The sequence below is a fragment of the Sminthopsis crassicaudata genome, chromosome 1 (assembly GCF_048593235.1).
Source record: "Sminthopsis crassicaudata isolate SCR6 chromosome 1, ASM4859323v1, whole genome shotgun sequence".
Lineage (NCBI taxonomy): Eukaryota > Metazoa > Chordata > Mammalia > Dasyuromorphia > Dasyuridae > Sminthopsis > Sminthopsis crassicaudata.
Window position 1 is genome coordinate 273,307,612 of NC_133617.1, and position 17,625 is coordinate 273,325,236.

General features: G+C 40.2%; 1 protein-coding gene across 9 annotated transcripts in view; it reads left to right on the top strand.

Annotated features, from left to right (window-relative positions):
• Positions 1-13,778: 13,778 nt before the first annotated feature.
• MTFR1 (mitochondrial fission regulator 1) overlaps positions 13,779-17,625 on the top strand; it is a 55,738-nt gene continuing 51,891 nt past the window's right edge. Inside the window, exon 1 of one of the 9 annotated variants that reach the window (XM_074278784.1) lies at positions 13,779-14,532. The gene's annotated coding sequence lies outside the window, so the exon portion shown is untranslated. Of the gene's footprint in view, positions 14,600-15,188; positions 15,339-17,625 lie in introns of those variants that run through there. The other 8 variants (XM_074278780.1, XM_074278787.1, XM_074278782.1 and 5 more) reach the window with 8 other exon arrangements.

Below are 17,625 nucleotides of genomic sequence, written 5' to 3' on the forward strand. Positions count from 1 at the left end.
AAAACTATTTTCCAGGAAACAGTTCGTTGAATCTTTGCTAACTTTATTACAAGTACGAAAATATTTCCAAAAACCTTAAGTATCTTAATAATTATCAAAAAAAAAAAAAAAAAAAAATTCTTTCTTTTTTGTTGTTTTTTAAAGAACCCACTACCAAGTGCTACCCCACATTTACACCGTCCTCTATTAAGCACCTTTAGTCAATTCAAGCATCAGTGCAACTCCCTTTGGAGACAATTTTCCTCTCAATTTTTTTCCTATCATTTTCTTATCAAGAATCAAATTTTGGACAATGTAATTTCCTCAATATGAGCAATAATTCCCCGATACAAAATTTTCCTATTGTTCGGAATGTTTAGTAAAAAAAATGCATTGTTTCTTTCACCTGGATAAATGTTCGATGTATATAACACTTGAAAGTTGTATAATACTTAAATATTTTATCTTCATTTTTTAGATGAGAAGCCTGAGACTTAATATCAATTCAGCTTTACACTATTCTATTTTGGGTCACTATCTCTCTTGTATCTCAAATTACACAGGACTAAGCCTCAACCTTCAGTGGAGAAAATCACCCAACCGTGCTGATTCTCCCCTACAAATTTTTTACATATTCTCACCTGAGTACTCACTATTTAGTCCTGCTATACATACCTTCATCAACTCACAGATGCACTTCTAAACCTTTTCAGACCTCTTCAAATCTCCCATAGTTCCTTCTCCCTTCCTTCCCCCAATTCTTCTCAGTTAAGAATCTTGCCTCCCATTTTACAGAAAAAAAAATTGAGGCCATGCACGAGCTCCCTTTTACTCCCTCTTTCTCATCTCCTATAACTCTTATTACCTTCTATCACTGTCCCCCTTTCATTCCCATGGCCTTGTTGCTTACCAAGGTTATCTGGTCAAACAATCCCATTCCATCTTGTCTGCTCCAATAGATTTCCCCTTTGATCATCTCCCCTCTATCAGAAATTTTCAGTCTCTCCTTGCCTATAGACATATATAGTCAACAGCCTTTTCTAAATTCTAAATCTTGACTTGTTGCAGCCCTTAATTAATTCAGGTGATTATTCTTGTCAACTGGACTGGAACTGGCCTCTAACCTATGAGTAGCCAGAGCCAAAACAGACCAGACCAAAGGCAAGAGACTTTTGTTAAGTAATTTCAAAACAAGGAAAATAACATTTGCAAACTTAAGCACTCCCCCTTCCTTCCTCTAGGAAGACTTAACCTTGATACTGGGGCTACTTATGTATATAAAAGGGATTGGACTACAACACAATCATTCTTAGGTCTTGAGACAGATCCAATGGTTGGCATTTCTTGAGACAATACAGGCATTCTTGGGTTCCATGAGAACAGTCATTGTCTCAAGTTTTGGAGGTCATGATTACTCTGCAAGGTATAAAACCAGAGTTATATGAAAGGAACAGGAGTGCAGTAGCAGGTTGTTATGAGGAATGGAGATTATAAAAATGTTGTGTGGAGTAAGATAAGGTGAAGAACTTACAAGAATGTTAAATTCCTTTTCTGTATTCTATCTTCTCTAGGTCTCTGTGACCTGCATAAGTATGTTGAGTATTAGCCAAAATTTACTTAGATTTTAGATGTATTTAACCCAGAATGATGACATTTATAGCTGTTCAAGTTATCACTGTTTAGACAACTAGTTGCCTGATGTATAGTTCCTCCCAGAACCAGGGAATCTGCTGTTTTGGCATAAATAACATCCAATTAAGGATGTTCCCCAATCCATGAGGTAATCCTTTGTAATTAAAATCTATAAAAACTGTATATCTTCTCCTAGTTCTTTAGCCCTTCTACCGTGAGCTTTCTTTCTTTCCCTCCTCACGGTGGAATTGCTTATTCTCATGAGAATTTATTAAATAAACAACTTTTCTGCTTTTTACTTCAAGAGGTCTCTGAGTAGTCATTTTTGGATAGGATTTTCTATCACTCACAATGTGATAGATGGCCCTGGGAAATAGGGGAGCTAAGTCCTTCAGTGAACATTTGCTGTTGGAGTAAGCAATATATTTTGCCAAGAGGTAAGAACATCCAGAAGAATTATTGTGATGCCAAAGTCAGGGCACAGCTTGCTTGTTAGGCCTTAGTTCTGGGAAACAGGATATCTCCCAAATATTTTGACACTCTTTTCCTTGATACCCTTTTCTATGATACCACCCTCTCTACCACTTTTCTTTCTCCTTTTCTGAATCTTCCTCTAAATCATGCTTTTTAACTATAGATGTCCCTCAGGGTTCTGTTCAAGACCTCTTTCTCTTCTTCTTTCAACTTCACCTGGTCATTTCTTCAGGTGCTATGGATTTAATCATCATCTCTATGCTTATGTTTCTTACATCTACCTATTCTGCCCCAATCTCTCTGCTGACCTCCAATCTTGCATTTCCAACTGCTTTTCTGATCTCTCAAAACCAATGTCTAATAGATATCTTAAACTCATTATATCCAAAACAGAACTTATTCTCTTTTCCCTCTCCCCTGCCACTTCTAACTTCCCAAATTCTGTAAAGGGCAACAACATCCTCTCAGACTCACAATCTAGGATCATTATAGATTCCCCATTATCTCTCTCGCATACCTGTTGCTAAGATGTGTTGATTTCACCTTTCTAAGAGTTTCTCTCTTATCCTCCCCTTTCTCTCCTCTGACATTGCCATCCTAATATAGGCCCTCATCATCTTACACCTGGATTATTGTAATTGCTGCTGGTTGATCACCAGCCTTAATTTTCTCCCCACTCCAATCCATCCTTGATTCAGTCATGAGTGATTTTCCTAAACAACACGTCTTGCACTACCATGTCCTATTCAATAAATTCCACTCCAATGGAGTAGATGAGGTCTGGAAGAATCATTTGAGACAGACAAAGCCTGAAGTACTGATGCATGCAGGGAAGGGCACTTCAATGGATCAGTTCAATCTTATAGTCCCACCCTCTGTGGAGGTCCTGAATAGCCCCAATTTGCTATGCCTGGTCAGAAATCAGAGTTATGTCAAACTGCTCAGGTTAAATTTCCCCTATAAATCTATCCTTAGCTCACATTATCTTTGCTGAACCCCTTTTGGGTTACAGCCTGCCACAGTACTCTTCCTTGTGATATCTTTCTCCTCTCCGTTCCCACCTACCATATCTCTTCTTGATTTTTTCTTCTTATAGCTAAGTAACTCTTTTAGGGTGCTAAATCCCTTTTAGGAGTTTGCCTGTCAATTAAGCCTATACTCCAGTCTCATGGAATGTTCCCTTTCTCCTGGTTAATTGTGTGTTCCACTAGGGAACTTGTCTTTTCCATTATTAATTGTTACATACACTCTCAACTCTATTTCATATTTACCATTCCTGGTGTCCATTATCTTTCTTCATTTTCTCTGTAACCTCTTCTAAATAAACCTACCTGTTGCCAAAGAGAATGGCAGTTATGAATTCTTCACAGGACCAAACCCAACATTTGGTGCCTTACTATTCAATGCCTAACCTCAATCTAACTAGCAAATGCTCTCCTAAATCACATCATTTGGTGCCTACATCAACCACAACAGTGATTTATTGCCTCCAGGAGCAAATAGAAAATGCTTTGTTTGGCATTCAAAGCTTTTCTTAGCCAAGATCTTACCTACCTTTCCAGTCTTTATACACCGAATTCCTCACCCTCTTTTCAATATAGTGACACTGACATCTAGGCCCTTCCATAAACAAGACACTCTCCACTCCCAACATTTTCTTTGGCTATCCCTCATGCCTGGAAAGTTCTGACTAGAGACCTCTCTAGCTTCGAGTCCCAAATAACATTCTACTTTCTATAGGAAGCTTCCCCAATTCCTCTAAATTCCAGGGAATTCCCTCTGCTAATTACTGCCTATTTATTGTGTGTGTGTGTGTATGTGTGTGTGTGTGTGTGTGTGTGTGTGTATTTATAAATATAATGTGTGTGTGTATAGAGAGAGAGATAAAGAGACAGAGAGGGAGACAGACAGACAGACAGACAAATAGAGAGCACTTGCTTTGAATACATTTGTTTACATGTCTCCCCATTAGATTGTAAACTTGAGGGCAAAGACTGCCTTTTTTGCCTTGTTTTGGTATCCTTATAAGGGACCAGGCATGTAGTAGAGCTTAATAAAAATCGATTGTTTAAATATTGCTTAAATTAAAGGATTTGCACTTGGTCACACAAGTGCCAGAAACAGTATTCACAGATCTAACCTGACTCCAATTATTGTTATCTTTCTTCCAAACTTCACCTCTTTCCTTTCCACCTTTCTACCTTTTTTCAACTAGCTAGGGAATGACAATTTTTAAAAAAATATAATTGTAAGATAAGACTTCCTTACCAAAGACTATACTGAAATAGCTCTCTATTCAGTCTTTGACAATTCAAATTAGTTTTTTTTTAAGATACAACTATTTATATAATTTGATATAAAGGGCTGAAACTCTTGAGTCAATGCATTGAGTACTTGCGGCTAATTACCGATTGGCTAATACTCATAAGAATATGTTTGGAAAATGGCCCTTCCCACTATCCTGTGCTGGCCCAATCATTTGGTGTATACAGAGAATTGTAGGAGGGAGTAGGAGGTGCCGTGAGACTATCCAGGGTCACTTTTGTGAGAGAGACAATGAGGTGAGGTTGCAGAGATCCTACCATCCACTCTCTTCACTTCTACCGCTAAAGACCAAGAATAAAGACTTTTGCTTATCCTGACACCAGCTGATTCTAAGGTACCCAGGGTGCTAATGTGGTCACCACATTTGGCACCCAACATGGAGCCAAGGACCCTAATTTCACTGAAGCAGCCCTCAGGGATCAGGAAATAGGGTGAGTATTTTAATAGACAAACAGGGAACTTACTTTATTAAGGGCTAAATTAGTAACTTTTTCTAGCTAAAATGAGGCAGATATTAGGAAAAGATTCTCCCTACCCCTAAGGAGATCTACAGGAAGCATAGTCAGACTGATAAAGAGACAGGGTTTAATTATGACTTGGGAGCAGATTGATGGATTTGTGGATACATTAGAGCATACGTCCCTTTGGTTCTTCAGTGAAGAAGATATAGGGGCAGATAATTGGAAATTAGTAGGAGATCAACTATGTGAGTATTATAATGATAATGGTTCTGATTCAATTTCCAAAGAAACATTCTAAACATATGACATAATACAATTGGCCTTAAAGAATCCTGCAAGTTATATAAAAAAAAGAAACATTTTAAGAACAGCCAGATAAGGAAGTGTGAGGAAAAACAGAAAGACAATGAACAGATTAATAACAATATCACTAGAGGGCATGTGGAGTTAAGTGAGGATAAAGGGCATGGCTAAAGGTATGGCAAAGGGCATGGCAAAGGACATGGTGATTCTCCCTCTGACCAGGCAGCTTCAACTCCGCCTAATCTGGAACTGGTTCTTGATATACCCCCATTAACTTCCCCTTCTGGGATGGAGGGAGGAGGAGTAGTGGAAGAGGCAGTGATATCACCAGCACCTCCCTCCCCCCAATCACCCCCTCTTATGACTAGATTGCAAAAGGTACTACTTAAAGCCACAGAAGAAGGGCAGGATTTAGATGATTTGAAAATCAATATGTATCCCATGATTCAACAGTTTAATTCTTCAGGTCAAGAAAGTAGATATAGAAATTTTTGAAATTATAGAAATCCTTTTGATATAGAAATCCTCAAAGACCCTGAAAAAGGCTTGCTCTCTTTATGGGGCTACATCAGCTTATGTCAAGAAGTTATTACAGAATTTGGCTTATGAATTCTTAACCCCTAGGGACTGGAAATCTATAGCAAGGACATGCTTAGAACCTGGACAAAACTTCTTGTGGCTTTCTGAATATAGTGAGCTCTGTAGGATACAAACCCAACAAAATAATCATAATGGAGTTTATCCTCCAATCATCTATGACCAACTAACTGGTGTAGATTCTTATGTAGACATTTCAGTACAGATTAATTACCCCTTAGCAGCATATGAGCAAATTGGTGCTGCTGCTATAAAAGCATGGGCTTTTCTCCCCGGTAAAAATGAGAAGGGTGAGGCCTTCACAAAAATTGCACAAGGGCCAAATGAACCCTTTGCTGATTTTGTGGGATGTTTGCAGACAGCTGTCATACGAACTAATGGTGAAAATGAAGTAACAGACATTATGATAAGGCAACTTGTTAAAGAAAATGCTAGTGAGGTTTGTAGAAGGATTATACTAGGACTACATAGGGATGCTCCTTTAGAGGAGATCATAAGACACTGTGCCACAGTGAGCACAAATGCCTTTTATAGCCAGGCTATGAGGCAGACTTCCCAAGATCCCAACATGGGAAGACAGGATCCCTTTTGGCAAGGGACTTCTAAAGAGACTCGTCAATGCTTTCAATGTGGTAGAGTAGGGCATCTGAAAGCTCAATGTTGGCATAAAGACAGTGAGAAAACAGGGTGGGAAAACAAGACCCAATACCCCATGTCCAAAATATAACAGAGGCTTCCATTGGGCATCAGAATGTAGACTGATTTAGGGAAACGGGATGAGGGGCCCAGCCCCAGGGCCCAAGGCAAAAAATACTTGTGGCATGATGGCAGCCGATGCTACACCCAGAAAATACCTAGAAGTTCAATATCCAGACATGATCAATCAGCCAGGAAGCCATCTGATGGGAGGAAGGGATTACAATTGGGGAGAACAGAATTGTATGCAGGTGAGACAACTGAGAATACTCCCTGGAGAGGTGAACTCTGTTCGTCTCCAGCCTTGGGATCCCTTGCCTCCAGGCACAGTAGGCTTGATCATTTCACCTCCTGAGTGTACTTACAAAATAGTGTCCATCCATACACTGATGTGGGAAACTGGGGAATGTGTAGATAATATCCCAGTCACTAATACAGCTAGACAATGTGTGACTTATCAACCAGGGGAAATAGTAGCATCAGGTTTATTGATACAGACTCCTAATAAGCAATCTGGTGATAGTCGCCCAAATTCTGACTCCAAGCAACAAAATCCAGGAATATACTGGACAGCAGCTGTGACAGCTGACAGACCTATGCTCACTATCTATATAAATGGCATACCATTAGAAGGATTGGTAGACACTGGTGCAGATCATACAGTCATTAGAGGTGCCAAGTGGCCCAGTCACTGGCCAAAGATCTGGCTAGAAGGATCAATATCAACTGAAGTTAGTACTACCTCTTTGAGATGGATATTTGAAAGTGAAACAGGAGTTTTTACTCCTTTTATAATTGAAAAATCCCTATCAATCTGTGGGGAAGAGACATTTTACAACAATTAGGATTAAAAATGAGTACTTTGTTTTTTTAGGCAGGGCTGCTGTTGAAGGCCTGCCAATACTTTCACCTGTTCCATCCAATGGAAAACTGATATACCAGTGTGGATAGACCAGTAGTCCTTAGGTAGCCATAAAATTCAGGCCTTATTAGATATAGTACAGGAGCAACTTGAACAAGTTACAATCTTCTCTAAGTCCTTGGAATTCCTCTGTATTTGTTGTAAGAAAGAAATCTGGAAAATGGAGGATGATGAATGATTTAAGAAAGGTAAATGAACAGATGGAAACTATGGGAATTCTTCAACCTGGACTTCCATTTCTTACTCAATTGCCTAGAGAATGGCCTCTTTGGGTTATAGATATTAAGGATCTTCTAGATAAGGAGGATATGAAAAGATTTGCTTTTTCAGTGCCCAGCGTTAACTTAGCTGAGCCTTATAAAAGAGATGAATGGATAGTTTTGCCACAGGGAATGAAAAACAGCCCTACTATGTGTCAAATGTATGTTGCTGCTGCTCTTACTCCAGTAGAAAAGCATTTCCAAAAGTAATGTTATTACATTATATGGATGATATATTGGGATGTGCACCTGAGGAATAAATGTTAGAAGCATGTCTACAAAAGACCATAAAAACACTAAGGAACTACGAATTGCACATAGCTCCAGAAAAAAATTCAAAGCCATGCTCCTTTTCAATATTTAGGATATAAAGTATATTCTAAGGTGCTTACAGTACAAAAACTCTCCTTAAGAACAAAGAAGCTAAACACCTTAAACGACTTTCAGAAATTGATAGGAGATATCCAATGGATGCATCCAGTGTTAGGCTTGACTACCTATCAATTGCAACCATTCTATGACATTTTAAGGGTCGACAGTGCTTTAAACTCACCATGCCAGCTTACAAAAGAAGCTTAAGAGTCTTTGAGAGAAGTTGAACCGGCTTTATCCAATGTGGTTGAGAGTCACTCAAAAAACCTTGGAAATATCAGTTTTTGCTACACAAGAGGCACCTACAGCAGTCCATCAAGGAAACAGTGTGATAGAGTGGGTGAACCTCCCAGCACAACCAAAACAAAGCCTTACTCCTTACCCAGTACTTGTGGCTAGAATTTTATTAAAGGCAATTAAGCAAGCAGTACAATTATCTGGGATAAGACCTGACAAGATATACACCTTTTATACTAATGCACAAGTTAACGTGTGCTGTGAAACCATCCCAGAGTGGCAAATTTTATTAGCCATGGCTCCAAATTGTACACATGGGTCTCCATTAAAGATAACCAGACTGTTACATAATTGGCGATGGATTCTTGAAGAAAAGGTTTCTAATGTTCCTCTTAAAGGACCAACTACCCAAACATAATATTTGCACTATATATTATCATGACTTAACTATAAACTCCTTTTCAATCCAGTCAGCAGAATGAATTGTATGCAATCATTCTAGCTCTTACTTATTATACAGGAGATATAAATATAATATCTGTATGTATTATTCAGTAAGTATGGTACAAAGAATTGCCATAGCCGAAATAAAATTTGTAGCCTCTAATATATATCAGCTTTTTAAGGAACTTCAAGAGCAAGTGAGAAAACATCCAGGTAAGATTTATATCTTGTATGTCCACTTTCATAGTGGATTTCCAGGTCCTATTTTTGATGGTAATGCAAAGGTAGATAGCCTTCTAACCATATTGGCCAATACTCCTTTGTTTCAAGAAGCCCAAGAATCTCATTTTAAATATCATCAGGCTATTCCAGCTTTATGTTTATAATTTGGAATAACAAGAGAGGAAGCTAGGTGTTAGGTTCTTACTAAGTGCTAATGAGATAATGAGATAGTAGGTTTTTACTAAGTGCTAAGTCAGTACTTAACAATTTTCTAGTTCCGGCCTTTCCTGGGAGTTTGACTTGTGAATTCCTAGGGAAGAGCTTGCATGCTTAGGAGGAGCGAGTTCATTGGTTGAAGTACTTCTTCCCAGAAGCCCTTGCATTATCCCATGCCCATTCTCTGGGAGGATAAAGAGGGCAGCTCTGGAGGAAAAAGTCAGTCTCTGCTCTAGACCAGACTTGAGGCAGCTCTCTGCAGGAAGGGAAATCACTTCTCTGGACGAGAATTAATGGCAACTGTCTGGAGACAACGGTTCTCTACAGGAAGAAGAATCTGTCCGAGAGATTTGAGTTGACACAGCAGATCTCCTCCTAGAGAGCAATTGGCAGCTTCTGGAGACAACAACACGTTAAAATTGACGTCCACAATGTGGGGCAAGGACTTCAGAGGAGCTAGACTGGATCATCGCAGCTAGGCACATAGTAAAAGCCTGTACAGCTTGCATTCCTTTCCACACTCCTACACTCCCTCCAGGGAAGAATCCTCATGGTTTGAGACCTAATGAAATTTGGCAAATGGATGTGGCCCATTATAAATCTTTTGGTCGTCTGTCTTTTATCCATGTTGTGGTAGACAGTTTTTCAGGATTCACTTTTGAAATACCAGCAGCAAAAGAGACAGTCTGAGTGGTCACGAATTCCATATACAACCATTTGCAATTATGGGTGTGCCACAAGCAATAAACACAGACAATGGACCTACATATACTTTTAAACATTTTGCACACTTTTGTGCACAGTATAAGATTTTACTCACCACCGGCATACCTTTTAATCCTCAAGGACAGGCAATAGTAGAGAGGAGAAGTGATTTCCCTTCCTGCAGAGAGCTGCCTCAAGTCTGGTCTAGAGCAGAGACTGACTTTTTCCTCCAGAGCTGCCCTCTTTATCCTCCCAGAGAATGGGCGTGGGATAATGCAAGGGCTTCTGGGAAGAAGTACTTCAACCAATGAACTCGCTCCTCCTAAGTATGCAAGCTCTTCCCTAGGAATTCACAAGTCAAACTCCCAGGAAAGGCCGGAACTAGAAAATTGTTAAGTACAGACTTAGCACTTAGTAAAAACCTACTATCTCATTATCTCATTAGCACTTAGTAAAAACCTAACACCTAGCTTCCTCTCTTGTTATTCCAAATTATAAACATAAAGCTGGAACAGCCTGATGATATTTAAAATGAGATTCTTGAGCTTCTTGAAACAAAGGAGTATTGGCCAATATGGTTAGAAGGCTATCTTGCCTTTGCATTACCATCAAAAATAGGACCTGGAAATCCACTATGAAAGTGGACATACAAGATATAAATCTTACCTGGATGTTTTCTCACTTGCTCTTGTGTGTCCTCCAAAAACAAAAGAAAGGGGGAGCCACAGGTAACCCTAGAGAATGTCTAAATTTAGCTCTTTATACTATTAACTTCTTGATTTTTGACAAAGATGCACTGGTTTCGGCAGACAGGTTTTATAACCCACTGGAAGGGCAGTGTCCAGTGTGAGCAGGTCCACTATTTTTATATAATCACCAGGTGATGTGGAGAGATCCAGAACATAGTGAATGGAAGGGACCAGATAGGTTAACTGCTTGGGGGAGAGGGTTTGCTTGTATCTCCACAGATGGAGAAGGAATCAGATGGGTGCCAACGAGCCATATTTGCCTTGTCCATCAGAGAGAGATGGAGCAGACCTTGAAACAAAGGAGAAGACGCAAGAAACATTGGGTGGTTCCATTGCTGACTGTGCCCACCACTGAAAGAGCATGGCAGTTATGGCGTTTGACTCATGGACATCAAAAATTGTTGGACTTCAAAACCCTGAGGAATCATTGGAATCCCTGAGTCATGAAAAAAGACTATTGCAGTGTTAGAATCCTTACTAGGTGCTAAGTTGATACTTAACAATTCTCTAGCTCAGAGTTCATACCTTTAGTTCACACATTTAAAAGGAATTTACACCTTTAGACTTCTTAAAGGAGTTTACACCTTTTGAGTATCCACAAGCCCATTCTGTGAGATGATAAAAGGAGCCAGGATTCAGGAAGAAGATGATTGGAGATTCTACTGTGGTGCTGACTGGGGACACTTGGACAAGAGCAGATTCACAAGAACTAAAGGAAAAGCCTGCTCATTGAGATTCACAAGTAGGATTGACTTCCGGGAAACCTACAATCCCACTCTTGGAGGTGAGTCTGATTCATTCCCACGTCTACCTTTGCTCTGGCTGGAGGCTCCAGAAGACTCCCAAGAAACCTGCTCCCAGAGAAAAGAATTTACATAAAAGAAACCTCCTCCCAGAGAAGGATTATAATTGAGAGACAACAGAACATTATATTTTGGAGCCCAACAAGGGGCAAGGACTTTGGCTTATCCTGATTCTGGCTGATTCTGAGCTCTTTAGAGAGCTAACCTGGACATGACATTGCAGGACTTCAAAAACTTGCGGGGATCATTGGATTCATGGACACATGAAGCAATGGACAATAGATTGGTTTTGGACTATCTCTTGATTGCTGAAGAAAGTGTATGTGTGATTGTTGTTTACATACCTTCTAGGACTTCTGAAAACCTTTTACAAGACCATGTTGATTTATATTGTTTGTTATATCACTACTTGCATGTACAATTCATGTTTGTTACACCACATCGAGTCTACACTGACTGTGGGGAGAGTCATCACTAATAGCCTGTGCAATATTGCTATGTGCTTGTATAATACCTCCCATGCTGATGGGTTTATGCATACCTGTCTCTAATAAGATCCTTCAGCCCAGAAACCCACTAGCAATCCTCACTTCCCTTTGGTGCTTTTCATCTCCCTTCCTGAGATATCAGGGAGGACGTAATTATCTCCATTTTAGTGCTTTCACCTCCCTTCCTAAGATGTAGGGGGGAGGCATGATCACCTCCTTTTTGGGGTTCTCACCTCCCTGAGAAATCAGAGATGGTGTGACCATTCTAAACAAATTCTAAAACAAAAGAAAGCAGGAGATGAGAAGGGCTGGATCTTTTGAGTCAATGCACTGGGGTCAGGTTGGACAATTGAGCACTTGAGGCTAATTACTGATTGGACAATACTCTATAAAAATATGCTTGGAAAATGGCCCTTCCCACTATCCTGTGCTGGCCCAATCGTTTAGTGTATACAGAGAATTGTGGGAGGAGCTAGGTGGTTCAGTGAGACTAGCCAGGGTCACTTCTGCAAGAAAGACAAATGCAGAGATCTTACTTGTGCACTCTCTTCACTTCTACCTCTAAAGACCAAAAATAAAAAACTTTTGCTTATCCTGACTCCGGCTGATTCTAAGGTACCAGGGTGCTAACGCAGTTGTCAAAATTTGAATACTTCTTAAGATGTTTTGTTGTATCCCCTACCTCCCAGAATAAACTGCAACATAATTCATGGAGTTAGAAATGTGCTTTGCAAAGTCCCTTGCTAAACCAGCAACTCCTAAACCCAAGAAAGAGAAAGTAAGGGGCCAAAGAGAAGGTATTCTGGAAGCAATGATGGATGTATACTTTTGACACTAATACTGATTATAGAACAACACTTATGAGAAATGTTTTTTTGTATTGTTTTCACTTTCTCTGGATCTTCCTTTCTCCACTCACAACACAGGAACTAATATGGAGTTGCTGGGTGGGAAGTGTTCTTTACCCAGGGTCCAAATTACTCCTTAATTCATACTCCTACACACTTACATTATTTTTATTGTTGCATTGGTTCTAATCCTGATTTTGTTCCATTTTCTCCAGGATTTCTCAACTCTTTTCAGGAAATAAATGAGATCCAGGTGAAGTCAAATAGTATGAATAAAAGCAATTCATCTTTTTATACTCTGTTTTACTTGTAACAAAGTCTTTTGTGTTTAGCTCAGTAGATAGATTAAATGGTTTCTTCTTAAGACCACAAGAGGGAGTGGTAGTAAATGGACAGAAAACGTCTTCTGCCTCCCCAACTAGTCATAGAAAAGAGTCTTATTCAGTGTAATGAGAACCACAAAATCAGGGACTAATTCATCTGTAGTGGTGATTCAGGCCAAATAAATTTCTAAAGTATTAAAAGTAAACGATTAGCTGTAGAAAACGGTATAAAGGCAAATATAAGTAGAATAAGTGAGTATCTCTACTTCTAGCAAATTATTTTTACTAGACAAATTTGCTTTTAAAGTGAAATACTTCAGTTTGACCTCCGCTAATTTGAAATCCTACTAAAAATGAAGTTCAGTTTTAATATTTATTGATCACTCATGTCAATTGTAATTTTGCTTCTGCTGTGACTAATTTATCTGGTGCTGACTATAACTTTAGAAAAAAAAAAAGTAGGTAAATGGCGTAAAGATATTGAATTTCTGTTACAAAAGGTAATCACCAGTTGCTTCAGTATCTGTTGACAGCAACCAGTTATAAACTGGTCCTGCAACCTTTCTCCTTCCAGTTTCAAGTTGAATGAACTTTAGTGAAGTCACACTGAGCTCATAATATGTGTTACCTCATTCACCAGTGTGTCTCTTTTTGCTCTTCACAGTTAAGTAGTCCCGCCCTCTTTTATTGGAAATTTAAAAATGCCTTATGAGTGTCAGCATCAGTGTCAAAGTGTGCACCATTGCTTTCAGAATGCCCCTGGTCACAGAGGAGGATGAATCCGGAAAGGGTGAGGAAATACAAAGGATGAGCACTGCTATGTTCAAACCACATTACCACGGATAATATTGCACAACACAGCACAAACTAAAAGTTTAGTGACTAAGCCCTGGACATACACTATCCCCATAGTCAGAGGGCCTCAGAACAGGAACTGCAGACTGGGTCCAAAGTCCTCAGCGCAGAGATGCACTGAGCTTTCCTACCTAAGAGGCTGTTGGGAATCTTAAAATTGATCAGGCTTTCTCGGCATAGCACCCTCAAGGTCGTCCCATTCAAAATTCGAAGCTTCCGGGGACTTCACACAAAGAAACAAAAGGCCACTCAAAGAGGCGGCCCACAGAAGCAAACATCAAGAGCGGAGGACGCAGCACCACATTCCCTGCCCCATGACGCCTCCGGGCCCGTTCCCACACCCCAAACACACATGCGCAGAGCGACCTCGGCACCCACTCCCAGCTGGGGACCCAGCAGGGTGCAACTTGACCCTCTCCTAGGCGCTCCTCTCCACCCTAAGAGCCGCGCGGGACTTAGGACCCGCCCCCTCGCTAACGGAACATAGACGATTGGCCGACGGAGGCCCGGGGCGCAACCGGCGCCGGGAGGTGATTGGCTGTGTGCCGATGACGGCCCTGGAACCTCCCAGCCCCGAGTCCGAAGCCGGTGAAGGAGGCGCTGGCTGTTGCGGAGGGTCTGGTGAGCTGGAGGGGTGGGGTTAGGGGGTCTAGGAGAGAGGAGAGACGCAGGAAGGCCGTTTGCTCAGGTGGGGAGGGGGCAGCTTCTGGATTCTGGGAGTTCCGGGAGGGAGAGGGCGATTGGAGCGGCTAGAGAGAGAGGCTGGGGCGACGGAGCCGCAGCTATGGGCCCAGTTGGTGTCGGTAGCCCGGGGGTGGGAAGAGGGGGAGCGGGTCGAGCTGGGCGAGGGCCTGCGGGAACGGAGCGGGGCGGATGGGAGAACGTGGGCACGCCTTCTGTTTTCTCTCACATGTCTACAACGACACGTCGTCCTTGGATGACTTGAAGTCACCTCCCGCACACCCTCGGACACTCGCTCCCACGCGCGCCCTGGCACCCGGCGGAGGGTATGCGCTCCCTCCGGGGTCGGGCTTCCCCCCAAGGCCGCCTCCATGGACCGGGACCGAGCAACCTCCCACATCTCAAAGTAGCCGCTGCTAGGCTAGGGAAGAGCGCGGTAACGCGCCAGGGAAGCCCCCCACGTCCACGCGTTGGCTTTTGTTTTTTTACCCCGTAGGAAATGGGGGAGTCATTGCTTTTGAAGGTCCGGATGGTGTGTAAGCTTTTGTTACGTGTCTGCTGCGTGCCGGCGCCGGGCCGGAGGAAGGCAGCATCCCGGGACTCTCCGTGTGCGGGGGAGACCGAGCTGTTTACTAACCAGCTGTGCGTGCCGTAGTCAATTTGTACCTAGCCGCCCCAGACGCGGGCTCGTAACCGAATGCGCGGTCGTGAAATAGTGATTTATTATCCGTAACTGTTGGATTTGTGTACGTAATTTATGTACCTGATACCCGGGGTCTTGGGAAAATGTCTCGGGCGGAAAGGGAGGAAAAGTTTAAGCAGACGTGGTGAAAAGGGTAAATTGGAGGTAATGAGAGCATTAGTGATGGGGGAGGGGAAAATAAGCAGATGATCTGTTTTTATTAGAGATTTGAAGGGAGTCAGGAGGGGAAAGATAACTTGTGTGTGTATGGATCCCACTATCATTTCTAGTCTTTTTGAAACTTAAAAATATCTTTTGAGTCTTGTGTAATTGATATTGCTTGCCTTCTCCATGGATAGGGGAGGGGCAGGAGGAAGGAAGAATTTAGAATTCAAAAATCTTTTAAACAAGTAAAACATCCAAGTTAAAAAATGACTGCTTTCTTCGGGATGGAAATGGGCAGTGGAACTTGATCTGGAGTTGGGAGGTGGGAAATGGAAGTTCCTAGTTTCTGTCCAGCCCTGTGGGATATTTATATATCCCATTTAATTTAATCCAATCTTTAAAATATTAAGCTATTGTGATTACAGTTAAGGAAAGAAGAAGTTAATTGATCTAAAATTAGTATCTGAGACTGAATTTGAACTCAAATCTAACTGATTATAAGGCCATCAAGTTCTATCCACTGGGCCAGCTAGCTGCTTCTGAATTCAGCTTCCTTCCAGCTGTATAATGGAGATTATAAATACTTGAAAGGATTGTTTGTGAGGACCAAGATAAGATTTGATTTGTGAAATATCTGGCTTATAGTAAGTAGTTATTACTTAGCTCCTCTCCCTCTCCTCTCCCAAATGTGGCTTGGACCATTTTTCAGAATGTCCTTAAATGCATAAAATCTCATAGCATTTCAAATCAATAGTAGAGTTATTACTCCCCCAAAAATGTTATTTCTTTTTAATTTTTAAATTAATTTTATAATTATAACATTTTTGACAGTACATATGCATAGGTAATTTTTTACACCCCAAAAATGTTTTAAACAAGTTCATAGTTATGAACCTTTTTTTACCTCAGTAGATAAAAACCAGATCTTGAGCAGGAAGAAACCCTTAGTGGTACAGCTAATTTATATGTGAGTTAACAGGATAGACAGATAGTAAATAGCAAAACAGGAAGTATAAGTGAATCCAATTTAATATTTTTTCCATTATACAATATATTTCATGAGTTTTTATAACTGAAAAAATTATATTGATGGCCATCTATCTGGAAACTCTAGGCCCCATTCCCAATTAGCTAGACTGTTCCTCATAAGAAGTACTGGGAGTCCAACACTGAGTCTCTTTAAAGATCTTTTTTCATGCTGGTAGGGTAGAAGAACCCAGAGTCCTTACCTCATCACTGTGATGCATTAGGGTTAGATTTTCATGGAGGATAGTCAGTTATCCAGATTTTTTAGACTTATTTCATGTTTATAATTTACTCAGCAAACTGACCCACTTTCTGTTTTTGGAATTTGATATTCTATATCTAATCCCAGCCTAATCCATAATTTCAGCAAGCAGAAACAGTAAATGTCATTCTTCTTTATGATATAGAAAGACCACTGGACTTATAATTAGGTCTGAATTTGAATCATATTAGTATATAGTACTTATAAGTTATATAATTTTGAATTTCCTCATCTCTAAAATGGAAGCAATACTTTTCCCCTGCTTCATAAAGCTCTTGTGATTATTTTATAAACTCTAAAGTTTATAAAATGTAATGTACTTTTAATTTAAAGTACAGATTACCTTACAATACAACAATACCTTGTTTATATGTAAAACATGTGAGAGCCTGTTAATGGCTTGAGTCACCAAAAAAAAAAAAAAAAAAGAATCAGGAAAGTAAAAAGCAACTTTATTTAGGAATTACATTTGTATGTGTTGTGTTTTGAAAATCACATAAAAGAGCTTAAACATAAAATATGAAACTCAGATAACTTTTATATGAAAACTTAAATTGTTTAATAACTATGGCAAACATTTTAAAGTAGACTTCATTTTTCTATTGAGGGGTTAGGGAAGGCCAAGACCTTGTTTTGGGGACTATAAGTAAAATATTTCAGATTAAGAAAGTTTGTGTATTAGGGAGTAGTAGTTTGATTAAGCTGGAAAATAGGTAAGGATTTGATTGTCTAAGGACAAATAATTGGGGGCTTTGTTTTATTGATTGAATGACTAGCTGACTGAATATTTTGGGTAAAAGGAGTTCTCACATTGAAAAAAAACACTATTCACTTGATCTCTCTTGCTCTTTGAAAATTTTCCAATTTGGCAGATGTAAGTTTTTTTGAGGGTTTTTTT